Below are 5803 nucleotides of genomic sequence, written 5' to 3'. Positions count from 1 at the left end.
CTACAGAAAAACAGACACTTAAGTAGATTCTGAGAAACTGGTGTTACAGAAATACACACATTACTTTTTAATACAATTATTTGATTATATGTGGAAAAACTCATGTAAGTTAGAATATATACTTAAGATAATATTGGAAATCTCAAATATTAGTGAAATTCTTTATATCCATAAAGGTGAGCATTAAATTTTAAGTCCATTTCACTGTAGCAGCAGTCAAATTCACAATGTATGTATCGTCTAACTTCATGATACAGTAAATTAATGATAATCCTCTGTCCAATTATTTATAAATTGCAATTGTTCAGCACCTGGTCCACTGGATGATGTTTCCTTCACTCTCTTTGGGTTCACTAAGTGGATGTTTCCTGCCCTCCTTTGAATTTCACTGAGGCCTGTTTCCTGCACTGCCTTCAGATTCATCATACTCCAGAGAAAATTTATTACATTGCTGCATAGCATCTAAAGCAAATTAAAATTGTGCTATAGTACTGACAGGAATACTATCCAACAAGTCCAGATAATCCACTGATCTGGTATCCATGTTACAGGCCTGGCGGATTAATGGTTTTTATTGTAGCAAGTTTCAAATCAAAATTCACTATGTATGTAAGCTCTTTTGTGCAAGATCTTGAACAAAATGTACATATTACACATGGCAAACAACTTAATTCCCTGATGCTAAAAGAATTGTAATACTTATTTATTAAAGTCATGCTAGAATAGTACCTTAGAATTTGTAATTGTTTCATTTCTTACCCCATCCCCCCAAAAAAAAATTCAATCATCTGTCATTTTAGCTTCTTCAACTCGATAAAAAATACAAAAAATATGGGCTGAAGAGATCATCCAAACAGACAATATACAGGCTTATCCTTGTTTCCTTATTGAAGGGATAAAAATTTAAACAACCATGATATAAAAATAGGGTTTGGTTATTCTTCACACAATTTGGTTGGATCAGATTCCCCTTGAAAAAAGCATACTGTTTTGAATACTGTTCAGGGGTGGGAGGTGGATGCTTGTTCAGGAGAAAGCAGAAAGGACTATATTAATATGGAATTCAATAAATCAGGGCAAAAAGATATTCTTGAATGGTGTGTTGTCTCCTAGGTGCCAGAGTCCAGGATGTCACAGTGCAGCTATAGAATTTTCTCAAGCAGGAGAATAAGCAGCCAGAAGTTGTGCAAGTTGGCACAAATGCCATGGGTAGAGAAAGAGATGAGGTCCTGCAGAGTGAATATAGAGAACTATAGAAGTTACAAAACAGTACCTTGAAGAAAGTATTCTCTGGATCCCAAGCACCAGGGAGGCAAATGAGAGGCTTGAAAGTGATGCAGAAGACAGTGATAGCTAAATGAATAGGTACAACAGCCAGGAGATTGGCAGGGAGTTAGGGGAACCTATTGGATTGAATTGCATTTATTTCAGAGCAAGAGATCTGACAGGTAAAGTGGATGAACTTAGGACTTGGATAACTACTTGGAATACAGTATTATAGCCATGGTTATAATATTGCTTAAGGGAAGGAGGGGCCTAGCAGCTTAATGTTCCAGGTTACAGGTGCTTTAGGCAGGCTACAGGTGGAGAAAAGAGAGGAGGGCAAGTAGCATTTTGATCATAGGTCAGGTCAGCGGTAGTCAGAAATGAAAATACTGAAGGCTTATCCAGTTAGGCTTCATGGGTGGAATTGAGAAATTAGAAGAGGATGATCACTTGTTGAGATTCTACTGCAGGCTTCCAAATAGTGAATGCAATTTCGGAGAACAAGTATTTGACCATAACCATAACCCAGATCAGAATTACACTATTTAGCCTATCTAGTCTGCCCAGTAAATCACGACTGATTTATTTTCCTTCTGAATCCCATTCTCCTGTCTTCTGCCTGTAACCTTTGTTGTCCTTACCAAACAAGAACCTATTAACTCCGCTCTAAATATATTCAATTACTTGGCCTCCACAGACATCTCAAAGTTGTATTATATCTATTGCTGTGGCAATAGATCACAAAGATTCACCATCCTCAGGCTAAAGAAATCTCTCCACATTGAGTGGATATTATGCAGAATTAAGTATAATAGGGTTTTCACAGGGTGTTTTCACTTGCCTAACGTAGACTGGGACAGCTATACTCTTAAGGGCTTAGTTGGGTGGAATTTGTTATGTGCGTTCAGGTAAGTTCCCTCATTCAATGTATACATTACCCTATTAGGGAGAGGACAAAGGTCAACCTACTCTTGGACAATAGGGCACTTTGAGACCAGTGACCATAGTACTATTAGTTTTTAAATCGTATTGGGAAAGGACAAAACTGGTCCACAGACTCCAGTTATAAATTAGGGCCAGGCAAATTTTGATGTTATGAGATCGGAACTTGCAAGGGTTGTTTGGAATAGCTATTTTGGGGGCAAAGGGACCACAGCTAAGTGGGAAGCTTTTAAAAGTGAGACAATGAGAGCTCAAGGTCTGTGTGTTCCTGTTAGAGTGAAAGGTAAGGCTGACAGAATTGGGAAACCCTAGATGATGAGGGATATTGGAGCCCTGGCCAGGAAAAGGGTAGCTGGGATCAATTCAATCCCTGGAGTATTAAGGGACACAAAGTGAACTTCAGGAGGAAATCCAGAGGACAATAAAAGCATAAGATAACTTAGGCAGAGTAGATTAAGGAAAATTTAGAGTATATTAATGTAAAAAGATTAATTAGAGTGAGAATAATTAAGTGAGATTAATTAAAGAAAATTTAGAAGTATATTAATGTAAAAAGATTAATTAGAGTGAGAATAGGCCCTTCAAAGATCAAAGGGGATACCATTATGTGGGGCTGCAAGAGGTGGACTAGGTCCTTAATGAATACTTATCTATTTTTAACCATGGCAAAATATATGAAGACTTTAGAACTATGAAAAGTAAACAGAGAGAAGTTGGGGATGCTGCCTTAAAAGGCTGACAAATTTCCAGGGCCTAACCAGGTATATCCAAGAAGGCAATGGGAAATTAAAGAAGAAACACCAGAAGCCCTGGCTAAGATATTTGCATCATCATTGGCAACAGGTGAGATGATGGTAGATTAGGGGGTACCAAACATTGTGCCTTTAGTTAATAAGAGTGGCAAAGAAAAACCTGGGAACTATGAGCCAAGTAAGTAGGTGGTAAATTAATTACTGGAAAGGATTCTGAGGGACAAGGTATACATACTGTTCATCTGGAAAGACAGGAGTTTATTAGGATAATCAGCATGGCTTCATGCAATGAAGACCTTGTCTTACAAACTTGACTGAATTTTTCTTTTGATTTGGTGACTGAGAAAGTTAATGAGAGCAGGGTGGTAGATGTGGTTTATATGGAATTTAGTAAAGCCTTTGATAAGGTTCAACATGTTAGGCTGCTCTGGAAAGTTAGATCACATGGAATCTAAGGAGAACTAACTAAATTGATACACAATTGGCTTGATAGTAGAAAGCAGAGGGTGATGGTGGAAGACTGTTTCTTGGACTGGAGGCCCATGACTGGTAGTTTGCCTCAAGTCAGTGCTGGGCCCAATGTTGTTTATTATCTAATCAACAATTTGAATAAGGATCTACAAGGCATGGTTAGTGAGTTTGCACATACTAAAATAGGTGGTATAATGGACAATGAAGATTTTCAAAAAATACAGGGGGATCTTGTTCAGCTGAGTAAATAGGCCAAAGAATGACAAGTGGAGCTTAATTTGGGTAAGTATGAGTGGTTACATTTTGGAAAGTCAAATCCAGGGAGCATTGTGGAATTGAGGGACCTTGGAGTGCAAATACATGGTTCACTGAAATTGGAGTCACAGATAGACATGATGGTGGTGAACGCTTTTGGCATGCTAGTCTTTGTAAGTCAGGGTACTGAGTATAAAAGTTGGGAGGTTATGGTGGGGTTGTACAGGACACTGCTAAGGCTGTAGTTGCATTCAATTTTGATCACGCTGCCAGAGAAAAGATGTTACTAAGCTGGAAAGAGTGCGGATAAGATCTACAAAGATGTTGCCAGGATTTGAGGGACTAAGTCATGGGGAGAGGTTGGGCAGGCTAGTACCCAATTTCTTACAGCTTAGGAGACAGATGTGATCATAAAGAGGTGTATAAAATCATGAGGGGCACTCAGTCTTTTTTTTTTACTACCAATGACTCAAGGACATAGGTTTAAAGTGAGAGGGGAATGTTTAAGAGGAACTTGAGAGGCATCTTCCACCCCCCCCCCCCCACACACACACACACACACAAATGGTGGTATCTATATGGAATCAGCTGCTGGAGGAAGTGGTTGAGGCAGGATCAATAACAATTTAAGACAGCTGGACAGGTATTTGGATTGGAAAGGTTTTTCTAACCAAGTTATTCCCACTGATGAAAACACTGGCAAATGGGAATAGCTTGGATGGAGCATCTTGATTGGCATGCAGATGGGCCATAGGACCTGTTTCTATACCATGTAACTCTGAAATACTACTGGCTCTACTCTCCTAGAAGAGCTTGCTATTCTAATACCATCCTAGAATGCAAAAATCACCATCCTTTCTCCATCTTGAAACATCATCCTTACACCTTTAGCTTCCTCATCCTTTATCTCCAGTGGCTAATATGATTAATTTCTTCTTTTTGCTTACTTCATTTTCTTTTCTAGTTCACTAATATTCTCCTATGTCCCAGACACTAGGTCTGGTTCTTTTAATCATATCTTGCACTCTCAAGGAACCCACTGGGTCCATGACACCAACTCCTATGTCCATTCTCAAACACTCACTCTCTATCTTCCCTTTTTGTTAGTTGTTATTGTTAACCAATTCCTTTTACTCAGTTAGTGAGGATGAATTGGAGTTATCAGCTGTGGTCTCTGAGCTAGGAAGTTGTGTATTCAATTTCCACCCAACAGCCTAACACAAACATCTGGGCCCCCACTCCACGATTCTACTCAAGGACTGCTCCAGTATAAGGTTTAGTCCTACAGAATAGGCATTATCACCTTTGTGTCTTCCCTGTAAGGTGGGCAAATAAAATTCTACTTTAGTATAAGATTTAACTCTGCAGTCTTAACCAATATTTGTTCCCCAGCCAATATTATTAGAATCTAGTCATTCTCCCATTACTGCTGGAGGAAACATGAAATAATCAGCTCCTGCATTTCCCACAATTAGTGATCAAACTTCAATAATTATCTTATTGGCTGTAAAACACTTTAGAATGCCCTATGTTTATGAAAGGTGCAAGACTTAAAAAATCTACTTACAAGACCATTCAGAAAACAGCATCTGATTCATTACTCAGCAAGACCCCAGTTCCTGCACTCCCTGTTAACTCACAGGCACCGCTGGTTCCCGTGCTCTATAAACTGCTTGTGATCTCTCTCTCTCTCTCTCTAAGCCTACAAGTATCACTGCAAAATTTATAATAATTGTGTAATATTCTAAAAGGTGTATTAGAATTGTTTTTGTATTAATGAGAACACCAACTGCATGGAATTTCTGCCAGTTCATCACCACCAATATTCTGAGCATACCAGGCTATTAATAGTTTTACTGTAGACTGGTGGCTTAGTTGAATTGGAAACGAGAAAAGAGGCTACACATAGGTCTGTCAGTGAGGTTTTAAAAAGGAGCATTCACAGGTTTCCAGCATTTTTACAGTGGCCCAGTGAAATCAGGAACAAGAGAGGAGGCTACTCACAGGTCTATGAGTGAGTTTAAAAAAGGAGCACTTGTGGGCTTTCAGCATTTTTCAGTGGCCCAGTCAAATTGCAGTTCATCAGCAAGGGCAAATAAAAATAAGGTAGGGACAAG

At 38.9% G+C, this 5803-nt stretch overlaps 1 protein-coding gene across 1 annotated transcript in view; it reads right to left on the bottom strand.

Moving 5' to 3' along the window:
- The window catches only part of LOC140193965 (arf-GAP with SH3 domain, ANK repeat and PH domain-containing protein 2-like), a 268459-nt gene that overhangs the window by 2282 nt on the left and 260374 nt on the right, over positions 1-5803 (bottom strand). The gene's annotated exons all lie outside the window — the stretch shown is intronic.

This window comes from Mobula birostris, chromosome 2, assembly GCF_030028105.1.
Source record: "Mobula birostris isolate sMobBir1 chromosome 2, sMobBir1.hap1, whole genome shotgun sequence".
NCBI lineage: Eukaryota > Metazoa > Chordata > Chondrichthyes > Myliobatiformes > Myliobatidae > Mobula > Mobula birostris.
The sequence above is the reverse complement of the archived record's forward strand: the minus strand, read 5'-3'. Positions and strand labels throughout refer to the sequence as shown.